At 42.3% G+C, this 19,060-nt stretch overlaps 1 protein-coding gene across 2 annotated transcripts in view; it reads right to left on the minus strand.

Annotated features, from left to right (window-relative positions):
• CYFIP2 (cytoplasmic FMR1 interacting protein 2) overlaps positions 1-19,060 on the minus strand; it is a 2,832,302-nt gene that overhangs the window by 1,910,426 nt on the left and 902,816 nt on the right. The window lies entirely within an intron of this gene.

The following is a 19,060-nucleotide window of genomic DNA, read 5'->3' on the forward strand; positions in this document are numbered from 1 at the left end:
AAACCATCACTTTTGAAATCCCACCCCTTCAATTATTTAAATTTATTGGCCATCCTACAGTATTTCATAGTACCAAAATACAAAAGTAACCACCCCTTTCAGTCCATCTTGCTGTTTTAAAAATAGTAACTCTCCACTAAACCTTAACTTTTTAAACAGGTAAAACTCAAGTTACCTACTTTCATATCTAACTTCTCTAGTGCACACTGCAGAGTGCATTCTTTTCAATCTTACCTTTAAGCATCCCTGTTACTAGCACTTTCTCTAATACCTAAAAAGATCATCTCTACTTGACTCCAAGTAGACTTTTCTCTATCTATTAAACCTAGCACTTGCTCCTACAGTACTTATTACCTTGATATGGCACTCTTATAGATAGCACCCCAAAATGGCAAACCCCATTTCTCGGTCACCCACATCCCCGGAATCTCTTTTAAAGTTTTTTGTCTAGTCCTTCTAGCATGTCGAGGGATCAGTTGCTAGTGTCCTCTCCTGCTCAGCTGGTGAACCTGGGAATATTGAGGCAATGTTACAATTGCCTCATGTACACAGACAACCCTCTCCTCCTCCCACAAAACACAAATACATGCGAGAGATGCAACTATACGGCCAAACTGGAGGCTGAGCTCTCTCAACATAGGACTGGCAAGACCAGTCAGGAGGAGAAGGTTACCACACACACTATAGACCCAGTCTCACATAGTACCATCACAACCTCAAATCATACACATAAACACACAAAGACATACTCGGCTCTGATCAAAAATCTACCAAAACAGCAGAGGCCACCAAAGCAGACACCCAAACAACCACCACCTCAGAACACAACACCTGCAACACATAGACCTCACAGTCAGAGTGTCAAACAGTCACAGCCCTTAAGGCCAAACACAATGCCAGACACACTAGTCATTGGTGACTCCATAGTCAGACACACTGACGCCCGCTCACCAGACTGAGTAAGGAGAAGGTCACAGTAAGCTGCCTGTCGGGCGCTAGAATCCGCCACATAACGCAAGCACTCAGGTCTCTCAACAGCAGGTACAAATACGACTCAGTCATTGTCCACGCTGGTGTAAACGACCTGAGACGCACTCCTTGGACTACATGAAAAGAGACATTGAGGAGCTCTCTGATTATGTAGCCCAGGCAGGTATGACCCTGACCTTGAGCAGTATCCTACCTTCACCAAGAATGATGCCACAATACAGAGATAAGATGATCAGCTTTAACAATTGGCTTAAACTCTGGTGTCATTCAAAGGGGATCCAATGTCTGTCTGCCTGGGATGACATGCTGGACAAGCCACGCTGCTTCAAGGGATGGCTTGCACCTGTCACCCTGGGATTCGGATATTGGCAAAGGCTCTTGCCACCCCATAGTGCCTTTTTAGGCAAGGCTCAAATTCTAAACCTACCACCCTAGAACACAAAAAGGAAAAAAAACTAAGGGTAATGCTGCTCAATGCCAGAAGTCTAAATCTCAAAATGCACGCACTCGAGGCCCTTCTCAGTATGGAGAACATCGATGTCTGTGCAGTGACAGAAACCTGGTTCAAGGCTCCTGAGAGCACCCCAGCACTATCAGGTTTTACCTCTTATCATGCGTTCCGCCCCAAAATCCGGACAATACCAAGAAAGGAGGGGGGGGTATCCATATTCATCAAGGACACCCACACCTCAAGACTGGTGGCAACGCACGATGCATCGGAGACCATCCAGGTGCAATTAACCATAGGCAAGACTGCTCTGCAAATTGTAGCATGTTACAGGCCACCCTCACAAACTCAGGAACCTCACATGGCCTTCCTGAAAACACTAGAGGGGATAAATGTATCACCAAACACCATCATACTAGGTGACTTCAATTACCCTAATATAGACTGGGAATACTACTCAAGCCCAAACACCCTAGCCCAAAAGTTCCTGGAATTCATAAACTCAAATGCCATGGAACAACTAGTCACCATCCCCACAAGAGGAGAAAACATACTTGATCTCATCATCACGAACATGGGAGCACAATGTTCAACACCGAAGTATACCCCTCACTGGTGAGATCAGATCACAAACTAATCTCGCTGGAGGTCCTCATCCCACCCCCACCTGAAATAAAAAAGACCACAGTAAAGAACTTCTCGAAGCCGACTTCACACTTCTAAAGACTAGTGTGGTCTCCTTTAAGGCCCCCGAGCCGGCGGAAAACAGTACTCAAGCCGCTGAATCACTTACAAATGCCTTCTACCAGCACCTGCAGGACTGCATGGATAAGGCAATCCCAAGCAAAACAAAGACTCTTTGTACCAAAGGCAAGCGCCCAGTCTGGTGGACCCCAGCCATAAACAAACTCTACAACAAAAGGAGGAAGCTACTACAAGATAGAGCAAAATCCTTAAAAGGTAAGACACCCTTGATCACTATAAGTAAAAAACTAAGAGCTCTCATAAAATCATCCAAAGCAAATTTTGAGAGAAAAACAGCTAAAGACTCAAAAGACAATCATAAGGCCTTCTTTAGCTATGTTAGAAACCTGGGAGGAAACACCCAGATATGCTCAGAACTAGTTCAAAATGATGTGAAGATTACTGATCCTACAGACATTGCCAACATACTGGCTGACAGGTTCAGTGCAAACTTCTCGCCTCCCGTCCCCCTCAAAAGGAGAGATATCTATACCAAGCGATTGCAGCCCCCAAACATCTCCAACGCCCAAGTGAGAACTGCTCTCTCCAAAGCAAAAAACACAGCATCCATGGGACCTGATGGTGTCCCCGGCTGTGTGCTCCACGAACTCAACAACGAATTAAACCCACAGCTAGGACAGCTGTTTAATCATAGTCTTACCTCTGGATACGTACCCAGGGAGTGGCGCACTGCAATTGTGGTCCCACTTCACAAAGGCGGTGCCTCCACCGACCCTGGAAATTACCGGCCCATTAGCTTGACAAGCCTTATCTGCAAAGCCATGGAGAGGATCATAATGGACCTCATAAATAAAGACATAGGGAATTTGCAGACTTTGGATCCATCCCAGTTTGGCTTTGTCAAAGGCAGATCATGCCTTCTAAACTTGGTTGACTTTTTCAAACAGTCACCAAAGCCATTGATGAGGAAAGGCAGTCCATACAGCCTACCTCGATCTGGCGAAGGCCTTCGATACAATACCCCACTCGGGTATCATTGAAAAACTCATCAGCTTAAATGTTAACCCATACATCACAAGATGGGTTGCAAACTGGCTGAGTGACAGAACCCACAGGGTCAGAGTTGCTGGCGCCATGTCAGACTCAAAGCCTGTCACAAGTGGTATACCACAGGGCTCAGTCCTGGGCCCACTCTTGTTTGGCATCTACTTTTCCGAAGTACAAGCAAACACAGGAGGGTTATGGCTGACAAAGTTTGCAGATGACTGCAAACTGGGCACCATAGTAGAAAACACATCTGACACAGATATCCTTCAGAAGGGTCTCACAGAAACGGATAACTGGTGCCAGAGCCATGGCCTAAAGTTAAACGCCAAAAAATGCATAGTCATACCCTTCGGGAAAAACAAGATTACCCCTAGCTACCAAATAGGTGGCAATCCACTGAGCACAGAAGAAGTTATCAGGGACCTGGGGACCCAGGTTGATAGTAGTCTGTCATTCGACACCCATGTAGCTAAAGTAGTTAGGAAGACCTTCTACATTGCCCACCTTATCATGAAGGGATTCTCATCTAGATCAAGGGAGGTCATAGTCTCCCTATACTCATCACTCATCAGACCAGTGATTGAGTACAATGCCCCATTCGGAATGTATCTGACCCGACACTTGCAGCAGCTGGAGAGGCCACAAAGTTCCTCACCAAAAGGATAAAGGGTCTCAAACATCTGTCCTATGCTGCCCGACTGAAAGAACTCCAGCTCTATTCAGTCGCCACCGCTTGCTCAGAGGTGACCTTTGCCTAACATACAAGGCCATGTCAAACCCAGATTTGATGAATATGCTTCACCTCAAAAAAATCTAGATCCGTCAGAGCCACAAGGGCGGGAGACTTAAACCTCGACACGGCTATTAATAGGACGTGCTGGAGGGATAGATTCATCACCCAAAGACTCCCTATGCTGTGGAATAAAATCCCGGTATATGTGAGGCAGAGCACCTCGCTGGCCTTGTTCAAGAGAAATCTTGACCAATGGATGGGAGATCGCAGATATACCCCAGGGATTACCTCAGTGTCACTGCTCGACAGAGGCACAGCAAAATAATGGGTATAGTTCCCCATACTAAAAGGGTGGCGTAAGCCACAAAACTATGGGCTAGGCTTGTAAATGCCCTCGGGCAGATAGCCTAGTATGAACCTATAAACCTATGAACCTAAGTGCAAAAAAACAAAAAACAAAAAAAAACTGTGGTTTAACTGACCTAAAGTGACAACTGTTCAAGTTTTATATTTTGCCAAAAATTATGAATCTCGTGACCTAAAGAGAGAACTGTTCAAGTGTTATATTTTTCCACAAATTACGAATCTGGTAGAAACTTTGTTGCAGGGCAACATATACTGGCTCTTATGAAGTGGAATGAAGCTACTGGCAAACATTCAGTCAGTCACCAGGAACAGGCAACGATAATGTCCACATAACTGGCCATTTGAAAGACCAAAACTAACATTAAAGAAACTGAGTCAGGATGATGTCATCAAAGCCTACCTTGTTGCCATTATAACATATGTCCCTCATTATAAATGACCTTTGGCTAATAGGACAAAAAACTCTATCTTCACAACTTTCAGGGAAAGCACTCAAGGCATACATGGACATGGAAGGTCCTGATTATTTGAACAATCAAAAATTAAAAAAGAGCTGCTATCTAGAGTTGCTGTCTTCTAAATACAAGGAATGAAATTTCATAACTGGACAGCGAATTTAAGTAAAATGGCAATATCACAGCTATTTTAATTTAGTCACATTTTAAATTTCTGGTTAGATATATTCAAAAGGGCACTACCAGGTAATTTACATAATGGACTTTTCAGAGTAGCCTAAAAGCACTGATAATATGTTACACTAATTGAAAGGAAACTAGCTACTGAGGCACTGCTTAAAACTGAGAAACCTACTAAGAATATGCAAATGTCTGTGAACACAGAAAGCTGTCAGTGACTGAAACAGAATGTTTTAGATGTTAGAAGAGGAAGCAAATTACTGAACATTGTTTGTTCATTTTCCCACAGACATGCTGTACTCAACAAAAATATGACTTCTAACCAATATTCTTCTGGTAATGAAAATTCAAAGGCTGTAACTACCAAAAAAAGTGATTTCTAACCAACATGCGGATAATAAAAATACACCACTGAAATGTGATAAAGTAACAGATGGACTAGCAGAATCAGTATATTGTCTCTGTGCATCTACCAAGTTTGCCAAATGTAAGGTAATGGTAGACGAGAAGGAATAGAACAGACTATTTGATTCTGGCATTATGGCCACACATATTAAATAATCGTATGTTTATAGACATAAAACAAATTACAAACAGAAAGTAGAAGCAATATGTGTCCATGGAGATGGGTCAGAATATGGGTCAGAATATCCTATAACACATGCAGAAGTTCAGACTCTGTTGTGTAAAGTAACTTAGCCTGTACTTTAGTACTGGAATTTAACACATGATGGTATAATTGGCCAAGACATCCTTCAGTTCAAGGCATTGTGGAAACTATGGGTAGAGAAAGCACAACTCTGAAGGCATCATATACTGTAACAAAAATGGGAAGGGGCAACAGCAGTCTGGCATACTGTTAAAAATGTGTTTGTGTATTATCAGAAACATTTTACTAAGCCTTACTAGAAAACCACAATTGTTAAAACAGTGAAAACATCAGTGCGTGAACTGAAAGGAAAGAACCCATAGTGTATAATATGAAATCATCAGAAAATTCCTGCCATTAAAGTAATGAAGGACATCTGTGTTGAGATATACAGGAAGAGAACTATAGCAACAAACAAGAAAGACAGCCTAAAAAGAGTCCTGTATTTCCCCAAGTAATATTACAACAAAGGGCTAGTCAGAAACAGGACTTTTGGCATGAGTTAAACAGACAGATGTTACTGAAGGACAATATAGGAACTTTCAAAACGTAATGCAGAAAAAAGCCATTAGTATGAGTTGTCATTTGTAGAAGAGGGAACAGGAGAAGAAAAAGAAAGACCTACACCTGCATTCATAGATAAAGAGACTAGATCCTCTGCGTCACATCCATGTGCTTGCAAATGTGTTCTTGACTTGGCAAATTTGCTTGACAAGAATGAACATTTTTAGAAAGCAGAGTGTGAAGACAATACTTTAAGTACGGCCAAAGAAAATATAACCAGATTAGAAGGTGAAACATATGAGCAGATTGGCCCTATCCCTGTCCCTATCCCAAATACATATTTGGAGTTGAATGACTTGCTTTACAGGGTAAACAAAGATAAATGCTTCATCAACTATTAAATTAAGATTTTAGAATACTAGTAAAGAAACTGGCAAATAGACATATTTTGGGAGGACACATAGGGTTAGACAAAAACAAAGCTAGAATTTCAGCTAGATTCTATTAGCCTGGTGTAGTGAAATACACTAAAATATTTGATGTAGCTTACTCATAATGTCAAAAAATGGCACCATGTTGGGTTTCAGATGTCCTCTGATATCTCTGCTTACTACTGAAGCCCATGCAAGAGGACAGCCATGTACCTTGCACTTCCATTACTAAAGTCCAGTAACGGTTGGCTATACATTCTAGTGATTACTACACCACAAAGTTTCCAGAAACATCAATCCTGAGAAAGGTTACAGTTAAGTGAACAGAAAACTAATGTTACTTTTCTCCTGGGTAGACATTCACAAAGAAATATTCATGGACCATTAAACTTCATTTATGTCTAGGATAATGTACCAGCTTTGCCAGTGTTAAGTAAAAAGTTTAAGAACTTTAGTGTACTACCCTCAAACTGATGGGGAGTGGAGTGCTTTAACTCATAACATCCGAGTGATGCCTCCAAGTGCATCTGCAGTTAACTCCTATTGACCCCTCTAGGCGTCAAATATTGCTTGTTCATATTTGTATCAATAATTCCAAAACCGTGCAATGTACAATGTTTTATAAGATTTCATCTTAAAACTTATGCAACAGCAAACTCAACTGCATTAATATTTGACCTCTGTCTTGTGCAGGTAAATATATGTTAACTGTTGTTTTTATGATATTAATTTATATAGATATAATTTTTATATTTTTCTGAATATCTCAACAACCAAGTAACAGACAGAACTCGTTAGCCTACTCCTTAGCCTCATATGAAAGTTCTCAGCTAAATTAATAAAATGCTGCTGAATGTATGTGTGTAACTTGAGTGGTTGCTGAGATATTGTAATTTGTTTACAAAATATTACAAATGTAACAGTTACTCTGTTTGCTGTGACTTATTTAATTCAGTTTAAGACCTAGAACCTAAAGACTACTACCACTATAAAAACAGTCTGTGCTGAAGAGTTTGCCATTTCTACTTCTTTCCTAACCGTATGGTTCCAGAGATATAAACATTTGTTTGAAATATGAGGACATAATTTGATTCTGTGAGAAGGCTTAGGCTCCGCCCATTGGAAATTACAGTGCAAACTTCCTGAGCTCCATTGGAGTGAATGAGTTAATAAAGTTTTGAAGTCGGTGATAAAGAAGACCAGACATCACAAAGACAAGAAATGGGATCAATTACTACCCTATCTCCTTTTTACTGTAACAGAAGTACCCAAAGCTTCTGAAGAGTTTACCCTATTTGTCTTACCATCTGAAAGACATCATCAAGACTTTCTGGCTATAGCAAAGGATATATGGGAGGAAAAAAAACTGAACATGTGATAACATGCTTTCAGTCTTTCAAGATGTGTTCAACACTGTAATGCCATTAACACTGTAAGAGATGCAACAGAGGGAATATACAAAAAATGTCAGACCCACAGTGATTAAAACTGGGGAAAATCTGTTAGCAATTGTTCCTCTGCTGAAAACAAGCTCCTAGCAAAATGAAAAGGACTTCCTGAGATAGTGGAGAAAACAAACGAAGCGAACAACAAAAATAAAACAAACTAGAAAGAGAAAACCAAAGCAGATATGTCACCCAATGTGTTAAAACTATTGAAGGAAGCTGAAGCTTATTAAATTAGCCTGGGAGCTGATATATATACCAGTATTATGGTATAAATACATTCTATTTCTGCTTTTCAAATAGGTTAAAAATTGTCTAAGGGCCAGAAGCAAGAAGTAAAAATATTTTTGCTGATAAATAAATGGTTATTTTCCTAGCTACTGGGCAGAACAATTTAATATGTCATTGTACCGAAACTGTGATCATGTAAAAAGGTGAAGTTAAAACCATATAGAATACCAGAGTCTCAAAGAAAAGCAATAAGTGAAGAAGTGAAAAATGCTTAAACTAGGCATTATTGAGGATATTCAAAGTAAATAGAGCAATCCAATTCTGTTTATCGCTAAATGGATTGCCCCATTAGATTTTGTAATGACTTCCAAAAACTGAAATTTGAAAGTTATGTACTTACCATAACTTAGTATCTGTGCTGTCCATTTTCATTATTCCTCACTGATGGGTCTCGGATTCGAAATTGAATCTGACTCGGCCACTTCTTTCAGACTTAGGCTCAGAGTCTCAAGCTCCTCCCTCTTGTCATAATACATCACACCTTCTCAAACTCCCCAGATCGAGTTTGCTGCCCTATAACTCAACAGGTTATAGCAATAGTACAGAAAATACAGAGGAATCGAGGCTCAAACCCAGAATCTAAGGGTTCCGAATTTTCTTCACTTACTTCTCGAAGGCAGAATGCCAGGGGATGGCTGGGAAAGACATCAGGAAGAATGAAAATGGACAACACAGACAGTGAGTTATGGTAAGTACATAACTCTTCCTCACTGATGGGTCAGAGTCCCCAGCTATGTAACTCCTGGGTGGCCCTCATGGAAGGATGTACTGGGGCATGTTCGAGCCTAAGGATGCCCTGCTCCTAGAAATAATATCCAATTTATAATGAGAGACAAAAGTGTGAGTCTTAGACCAGGTGGCTGCAGCACAAATCTTATCAATTGAGGTCCTGGAAGAGAAGGCAGACGATGTGGCCATTGCTCTGGTGGAATGAGCTTTGGGTAGCTGAGGTAATGGAATACCTTTTTGTGAATAAATGAAAGAAATACAATCCAAAATCCATTTGGCTAAGGTAATCTTAGAGACTGCACTACCTGAACGGTTAGCTGAGAAACACACAAATAGCTGTTCAGATTTCCTACACATTTTTGTCCTGTCGAGATAAAAATGCAATTGCCTGGGAACATCTAGATGGTGCAAGGTATATTCTCCTTTGTTTGAAAAATTGGGGAAAAAACTGCTAAATGAATTAAATGGTTAATGTTGGATTCCATGACTACCTTAGGCATAAAAGAGGGGCTTGTCCTTAATCATACCCTGTCTTTATGAAAACTGATGTAAGGAGGTTTCACTGACAAGGCTTGAAGCTCCAATACCCTTTTAGCAGAAGTAACTGCTACTAGAAAAATTTAATGTCACAACTATCCGCCGGTTCAAAGGGTTTCTGGGTAAGTCCTTGCAGCACTATTGTGAGATCCCAAGGAGGGGAAGGGTCTTAAACTGGGGGCCGAAGAAGAAAAAAATCCCTTCAAGAAAGACTTGCACAATCCATAAGAACAAAGAGAGGAATATCTTTTCCCAGCATGAAAACTGGATATGACAGTCAGCTGAAGCTTATTGGTAGTGAAAATGGCTCCGTCTTGAAAAAGGTTACTAAGGAAAAGGAGAATAGCTGAAGTGGGAACTGAAAAAGGGTCGATATTCTCTTTAGAAGCCCAGATAGAAACTCTCTTCCACTTACTGTTGTAGACCTTTTTAGTGGAAGGCCTCCGAAAGGCCAGGATTATATCACGGACTGAAGGGGCGAGCCTGGACCTTCTTATAATTACTGGAAGTGGAGAAACCATGCAGTCAGCCTTAGGGTGTGAAGACTGGCTGGCTGAATGTCTAACGGATGGGATATGAGATCCTGTCTGGGATCTGATATCCAAGGTGGATATTTCAGATCAGACCAAAGAAAGGGGAACCATACCTGACAAGGCCAGAAAGGGGCAATGAGGATTACTGAGCTATTCAACCTGTTGGCTTTCTATAGGAATTTTGGGATCAGAGGAAAAAAAGGGTAAACACAAAGGAGACATGGGGACTAATCGTGGATCAGAGAATCCATCAGTGACTCCCCCTTGGGAGGATCACAGCAAAATATTTGCTGCAATTGAAGTTCTGGGGAGATGCAAAGAGGTTGAAACAAGGTTGGCCCCAATGTCCGAAAATCTTGTTTGCTACTGACTGATTGAGGGACCATTTATGAGGAGTCACAATAGATCTGTTAAGTCTGTCTGCTAGGACATTGCTTTTCCCCGGAATGTGCATTGCAACTAGAAAGCGGTCTGAAGATATTGCCCATTCCCAAACTCTCATGGCCTCCCTGCACAACAGGTACCTCCTTGTTTGTTGATGTACCAGACTACTGACATGTTGTTTATATGAGCTGCAATAGTCCCAAGAAGGAGAATGTCCTGAAAGGTTTGCAACATTAGAAAGACTGCTCTCATCTCTAAGGCAATGACATACAGATTGGTCTCAATGGATGATCACATGCCTTGGACCATCTTCCCTTGGTAAAACCCTTCCTACCGACACTGGGAAGTGTCCACGGTCACTGTGGCTATCGGGGCAAGGAGAGAAATGGGTCTGCCTAGAAACAGGTCATCTGGCTGCATCCACCACTGCAGATGATTCCTGCATATCAAAGACAGTTTTATAGGAACTGACAATGTTTAATAGAAAATGGACCATTGAACTGCTACTGTCCATTGAAGTACTCTCATAAAGAGCTTTAGTAATGGGAGTAGAACGACTGCAGCTGCCATTGAACGCAGAGCCTGAAGTATTTACTTTGCTGCTGGAGAAGGCATATCCAATAATTCCTGAACCTGTTTTCTGAGAGACATTATACGACACCTCGGTAAGAAGCCAATTGTACAATTGTGTTCAACTGTGTCCCTATGAATTCTAGGTTCTGTACAGGAATCAAGTTTGATTTTTCTAGATTTATCGTGATGCCCAGATGTTTGAAGATCTTTACTAGATAGTTTCTGGACTGGTGCAGTGAGGTGCCAATTGTCTAGACAATGAAACGCCTGGAATCTTTTTAGCCTCAGGTGAGCTCCCACCACTGCCTGACATTTGGTAAACACCCAGAGGGCTGTGGAGAGTTCAAAAGGGCAGTGCTCAAAACTGTTAGTTATTGGCTCCCAGCCAAAAGCACAGGTGTCTTCTGGAGCATCTGTCTATTTTAATGTTATAGTACACATCCTGAAGATCCACTGAGCACATCCAATCACACTTGCGCAGACATGGCAGAATGGACTGGACCATAACCATTCAGAACTTTGACTTCTTGATGAACTGATTCAGATTGCTGAGGTCTAGAATAGGTCTCAGGGCACCTGTTTTCTTTGGCACTAAAAAGAAGCGAGAATAAGTTCTGAATTCTCTTTCTTCATCGGAACCTCTTAGATGACTCTTTTTCTTAGAAGTTTTTGGAATCCTTGAACAGCATACTCCCTCTGGGTGGTACATTGGGGAGGTTTCTCCTGGGACCTGGAAGATGAAGGGAAAAGGTAATGTAATAGCCTCTGGATATAATATTTAGCACCCAGGAGTTGTTCAATATGTTTGTGCACAAGTCTAGGTGCAAGGATAGATGGTCCCCGACTGTCTTCAGAGTAGAAGAGTCGGGCAGTGCTTCAGGGGTTCTGACAGAGTCTGTTAGGAAAAGGCTCCCTGAAACCCTGATTCTGCTGACCCCCTCTGCCTCTAGTACAGCACATTCCATTAAAACCTCCTCCTATACCTCTGGAGTTGTCCCTGCGTGGGTCCTGGAAAGACCCTTGAGGCTTTCTGCACCAAGTTTTCTTCCCCCCTCGCTGATTCATTGAGAAGGTCCTCTGAGGGGTAGAAAACTTGATCCTCATGGCAGACAAGTTTTTCCCTACCTGCTCACTGGGGGTTAGTGTGTCTTTCACAAATGGTCCAAACAAAGAGGAACCATCACTGGGGGCATTTAATAAATGATGTCTTGAAGGGGTCCGCAAAGTCACAAAGCCGAATCCAGGCCTATCACCTCATGGCTATGCCTGCGCCAACTGCTTGCAATGTGCCTTCTGTCGTGTGTGAAATCAACTTCATTGAGGAATTTGCAAGGGAGGAAAGAGTGGCCAATTGGGGAAAACCTTCTTCATGACCTCCTCCAACATTGTCTCGGCAAAGAATTGGTTAGCTCTTTGAGCAGATCTCTCTGCAAATGGGTGAAGTGTGCCAAATAGTTTAACGACCTCAGGGTGAAAGTAGTTGAGGTGTAAACATTATTTCCATGCCTGTCCATCACCCAAGATTCCTTTCTTTGGTGGACAGACAGTTGAGCTTTGTTCGGCTAGCTCCTTCTTTGTGTCTCCTGCAACAACAATAGCATCTAATGAAATACCTTTGCTCCAATGTGGATGATCAGAAGGTGGGCTGAGAATCTTATCAGGGCACTTGGGGATAGGCTCAACTGTGTCTGGTTCCTTCCAGGACCAGTGGGAGACTAAATCTTGAGGGCAACCACCGGGGGAAGACACTCAGGACATTGATGGGCCTGCCCAGAAGGCTTCCAGCAGTACCAATTCCTCAGAAGAAGGAGGTTGGGAGGACCAGCCACCTTTCTGCCTAAGGAGTTCCAGGATGTCTCCAAAGGAGACATAGGTGGTGATCAGGGGGATACTTCTCCCTCATCAAAGTTGGTGTCCTCTGTTAGAGACTCCATAGGGCAGTCTATGTGCATCCTTTTACACTTCTTCCGAGGGACCTCCTCCCTGTTGTGTTCTGGAGAGGTACTGGAAGAAGGGGGACTCTCTGGAGGGAAGGGGTCTGGAGGCTTTTGAGGACAGGCTGACCTAAAGCAGGTATGACAGCCTCAGTGCTCAGATCTGATGAAGGGTGGGGCAGACCCTGGGGGTCAGGAGACGCTTCTCTAATCCTGGAGAAAGCTCTTTCTGCAACCCAGAAGGCTGACAGACCCAAGAAAACCCTCTCCCTTGGAGCCAAAGTCTCCAGTGGACAGAGAGCAGAGCCAGCCATGGATTCAAGGCCTCTCGACAGAACTGGACCTGAGCTGTCAAGAGCCAAAATTCTGAGAGGAAGAGAAGGAGATGACAAATTTGGAGCCGAACGCAACTCCCCAGAGCCAACACCACTGTCTCAGATCCAGGACCTGCTCTGATATGAAAGGAAGGGAGAAGGGCAGATCAGGGACGTGGTCAGAGTAGAGGAAGGGAGCTTCCTCGGATCCGACCTTGACTCTCTCGGGAAACCAGTGTCTTCTCTTTCTGAAACCTAGGGACAGATCGGAAAAGGAGTCAGCAAAGTAGGAGAAGCAGCATTCATGGATTCTAGATGGGATGGTGATGGTAAGACCCCAATCATCTGGCTCTGCGCCTTAAGGAACTTCCACATCATCTTGTCCATATCAGCCTCAATGAGACCTCAAGAAGATCTGGAGGAGGAGGAGGATACACAGGAAGCATACCTGGATTTGATTGTTGTCTGAAAAACTTTTACTGGAAGGGCTGGTGAAACTGGTTCTACTTGAAAAGTAGGCAATCGAGTCTGTATAACAGGATCTGAGAATTTCAGATCCAAAGAACCTATCCTTGGGGTAGGAGAACAGGAAACGAGGATTGGTTCCTGATACGAGGCCCTATGATCCAAGATAGCCATGGATCCCGCTTCGAGCCAAAGTAGGATCCAAGGAAGGAGTTTTGCCACCAGGATCCACAACAGACAAATTCAGAGACTCTTTATGATTTGACGCTTTCTTGGTCCAACTCAGATCTGGGGTAATGGGATCTGATGGCCTGGATCTTTTTTGATTTAGCCCTGAAGATTCCCCTTGAAGAGGCAGAGAGGATCTCTTGGAGCTGGCATGCTTCTAGGGGGTTTGAGTCCCTGAGACAGAAGTTGCAGGTTAAAGGCCTTTTAAAATTAATTTGTTTTGGCAGTCGGCCAAGGCCTGAGGGTTAAAGTCCACACACACCAAGCAGTCAGTATCTAAATGCCCTGGCCTTAAGCAAAAAATGCATTTCTTGTGTGCATCTGAATTTGGGATCTTATGCCCACAAGAAGTGCATCATTTAAATCCCATAGGTTTATCAGCCATAAATGAGACAGAACCCAATGGAAGAAACAGAAAATACAGCAATAACAAGAAAAACAAACTCTAGGATACTAGAAGGCTTTTTTTTAAAAAGAAAAAAAAATGCCAATGGCATTGAAAAGACTAAGACACAGAACTAAAGGTCCCTAGCATCTTTCAAGAGCTAAAGAAGGGCGGGAAGGTAAAATAGAAAACAAGTAAATACAATATAAATGTACAATTTTATATGTGTATATATATATATATGAGATGCTTAGAGAATTTTTGGGAAAATAAGAACCTATCTCAACCACTAGTAGTCATGAGATTCTGGAACCACGTCTGTATGCGAAGCATGGCAAACGAGATCTGGGGAGTTAGAGAAAGGGTGATGTATGTTGGGAAGAGGGAGAGATTGAGACTCAGAGCATAAGTCTGGAAGAAGTGGCTGAGTCGGTTCACATGTCGGATCTAAGACCCATCTGTGAAGAAGAATGAAAAGGACAACATCAGATCCATATTTAAATTTACATGTATGCAGTGCAAAGAGTGAATGAGCTTAAAGACAGTCTAGGCAAAGCAAGGTTTTGCCCACCCTTGATTTAATCAAAGATAATGGTAGAATCCTCTCAGCCCTGAAGAAAGACAGAAGGCAGCATTAACCATCCCTGGAGACCTTTATGCTGCCTTAATATTTGTGTTGATTACAACCTCCTGAGGGAAGGTATAAACAGCTTCACAGCCTCCTTCCACTCCATAGGAACTGGCACATATGTCCAAACCTATACCAAAGTACTATATGAGCATTTATATAGCTGCATGAAATCAGGAATACTAGACAGGTCGAAATCATCCTCCTCGAGGAAGAGTAAATCTGTCTGGTGGACATCTACAATAAATAAACTCTATAATAAAAGGAAAAAATTAGTGTCCAGAACCAAGAAGAAGCAGGTGTATAATTGGAAGCAACCTCTCCTTAGCCTGAACACGCAAATAGGAGAACTAGTGAAATCCTCCAAAGCAAACCTCAAGTCCAAACTGGCCACATCTACTAAAGACAATCATAAGGCCTTCTTCACATATTTCCGCATTCTCAATGGAAGCACCCAGATCTGCTTAGAATTGATGGTCAAGGACACCACATACACAAATGCTGCAGATATAGCCAACCTGCTGGCAGACAGGTTCAGTGAAAACTTCACTCCTCTGTCCTCCCATGAGTAAAATAGGACATCCCCAGTACCTGCGCCACTCCTCTTATCTCTAGGAAGCAAGTCATCACTGCCCTCTCACAGGCAAAAAATACAGCCTCTGTGGGACCCGATAACATCCCATGCTGCATCCTACATAAACTCAGGCAGGAACTTGCAGCACCATTAGGCACCCTATTCAACCAAAGCCTGAGTACCGGCTTCATCCCAGCTGAGGGGAGGACAATTACTGTGATCCCTATGCACAAAGGTGGAGCATCCACCGATCCAGGAAGACCCATCAGCTTAACTAGCCTGATCTGCAAGGCCATGGAGCAGATTATCATGGACCTCATTACCAAGGACAATGACAACCTCCAGACACTCGATCCACATGGTTTGGTTTTGTAAAGGGGAGGTCACGTCTGTTAAATTTGGTCGACTTCTTTGAGGCAGTCACCAAGGCCATAGACAAGGGGAAGATGGTGCATACTGCCTACCATGATCTGGCCAAAGCCTGTGATACTATTCCCCACTCAGGTATAATAGATAAACTCTCTCAGCTAGGCATCCATCCATATGTTACCAGATGGGTAGCAAACTGGCTCACTGATAGTCAAAACAGGGGAAGTGACCCCAACTAGTAGACTATAACAAGCAGTATACCCCATGGATCGGTCTTGGGGCCTCTGCTGTTTGGGATATGTTTCTCAGAGGTACAGGCCAAATCTGACTTGTTGGAACATGGTCTAAATTCTTGGTTAGGCTTGTAACGGCCTCAGGGCCAATAGCCTAGTAACTTCCTATGATCCTATGATCCTATGGAGCTCCTGCTATCTTTCAAAGGCTCATGGATAAAATTCTAAAACCTCATGTAGGTACATAGCAGTATTCTTGTCCAGGTAGAAGACTGGATGTCTCATATCTTCAAAGTGCAAGCCATGCTGAACTCGTGTAAGACAGGTTGGACATATAGTTAATGCTATCAAAACAACATAACAGAAACTAGGGCGGGAGGGAGGGAGGGTGGCCTAATGGTTAAGGTGTTTGCCTTACAAACACAAAATGCAGGGTTTGAGTCTCACAAGGGATAATCGGCTAGGCTTAAAATGGATCGCAAGGGCAGTTAGCTTAGTACTAACCTATTAACCTATGAACCAGATCCTTACTATATGTGATTGGGAGACTTCAAAATTAAAAAAAAAAATAGAAGTTACCAAAAATTGGCTTGTGAAAGCATTCTAAGATTAGCATGCTACTATGGAAAATTTATATCCAGTTTTGCTGTCACAGCCTGTCTTCTGACAGACCTTAAGAAATATAAGGCAAGATGAGCCATAGAGGCAGGTGAGGATTTTAATCAACTGACAGTTACTTTATGTTCAGAGGTAGTCTTGGTTGTCTCTGAGGTTTGTAATCCCTTTACAGAACGCACCAATGCATGCAAAGTAGGGTTGGGAGCTGTGTTAACTTGGGGAAATAGGGGTAAGGAACACTCAGCCTGCTACCCAAGTAAGAAGGTAAATAAGACTGAAACAAGATACTCCACAACTGAAGGAGAGCAACTCATTTTTTAATGGGTACTAACTACTTTACATTATTGTTGGCTAGAACATAGCTTCACTTTGGTAACTGACCATGCACCCTTGCAGTTGATACAAGTAAAAGAATGTAAACTCCAAATTCTGCAAGTCGGTTTTGTCACATTAGCATGGCAACAGCCACAAGAATGTGGATGGGTTATCCTGGTCTTATAACCCGCCCCACTGATTACAGAATAAATGATTCTATTTGGAAGGGGGTAGTTTGTGGTGATTTGCCATAAATGCTACTTAGTGTACAAGAAATTACATAAAATTAGAACATACTATGGCAAAAACTTTGAAGCAGCATGTATACTTAGTACAATATGGTAATGCTTTGTGCAAATGGCACAACAAATGTGACTCTCTTAAAAAATACTGTTAAAAGAAAGGTTGGAAGCCTAGCAGTGTCAGAGATGTTTTCCTCTCACAAAAGAGGAGTTTAGGGCCTAAAGCACAGACTATGAGGGCCACAACCAGTGGAAGCTGTGAACTTGTGAAGTATTTCAGAAAAAAGTCCTATGGATATAATCCAGAGAAAAAGGGCAACTATATATATGGATGGATTTACAGCAGTTTGTCTTGAGTATGGAAGGAGAGCTGCTCTACTTCTGTTAAGGGACTTCAGCTTAAACCCGAGCTGTGACTTTGTAAGTTCTGGATTCTGAACTATTAGATACTCAGAACTGCATGATGCAAAAGTGCACTTACATTTTAAGATAGTTTTGGAACGTGAACTTTACTTTTGCATTTTGCTGCAAATAAACTGCATGTGAAGTGCCAGCTTTGTATTGTATCTACTGATATATTGCAACTATTCAATTTCTGCACTCAGAGTTACTCACAGGTAGGGATGGTGTGACTAGCCACTGAAATCACAGTAAATCACTTTGTTCTATAGTCAACTCATATTCATACCTATCAACCTCTTAACATAAGAATCAGGGACGAAGCAAAAAATAATGAGGATATGAGGTCCCAAAACAGCGGCAGATTTTACAAATGGCTATTATAAGCTTAGAACATTGCTAACATAATAGGCCTGGCAGTAGCATGCATATTCTGGAGGATACAAATTCTGAATCTCAACTGTCTGTCATTATTAAGTAAGTGCAGTCCTCAGTGATTTGCCAGAAATCCACACATTTTATGAGGAAAACACCAAAATATGAGGCAAAATGTAAACATTCTGTGAAATTCTGGACAGCTGAGAAGTATGCTCACATGTAGTCAAATATGGCATTCTACTAGTGCTGGACCTTTAGCTGAAGCAAAGGGGTTAGTAAGGGGCTCCAAAGATGAAATCCTCCTTATAAAGCACTTATTTCACTTGACCCATTTAGGAAAAGAGCATTGTCAGAATACTGAGTGTGGTACAAGTAGCCTGCATTTCTTTGCTATTATCTGTGATTTGATGTTATAAGGCAGCAGTCTCGTGAGTGCGTGATTAACATCAACCTAAACAAATATATCATACACATGGTAATTCTCATATTCAAGCAAGATACCTTTCAATGTCAGATTTTCCAATGACTTCAGGCTGGTTCCTTCCCTCCAAAACAGCTTTGCTGGAGATTTCTAACACACTTTCCTTTGGCTCAGAAGGAACTAAGGAATGCTGAACTAGTGTCTTAAAACTCCTCAATAGCAGTGCTTTCTCATTTGTTTCCATGGTGACTCTGTCTCTTCTCTCTTGATTGACACACCCTGACCCCTTAGTACTGTGTTGTTCAAGCTTAGCAGCCACAACAGTCACCACTTTGCCACATGACACCACTCAACAAGGGATCACTGGTTTGAATGGGCTGTATGCCCAGAGTAGCCAATGTCTAATAAAGTGCCTGAGACCTAGACAACAGCTGACTGTAAAAACTGATTGTATGCTGGATAAATGCCCACTGAGAATGCTTAGCATAATTACTTGTCTGCCCACACAGCAATTGAAGGGGATTTGTTCTCTTATGAGGGTGAATTATTTTCCCATC

Source organism: Protopterus annectens, chromosome 4.part0, assembly GCF_019279795.1.
Source record: "Protopterus annectens isolate FY-2018-M chromosome 4.part0, PAN1.0, whole genome shotgun sequence".
Lineage (NCBI taxonomy): Eukaryota > Metazoa > Chordata > Ceratodontiformes > Protopteridae > Protopterus > Protopterus annectens.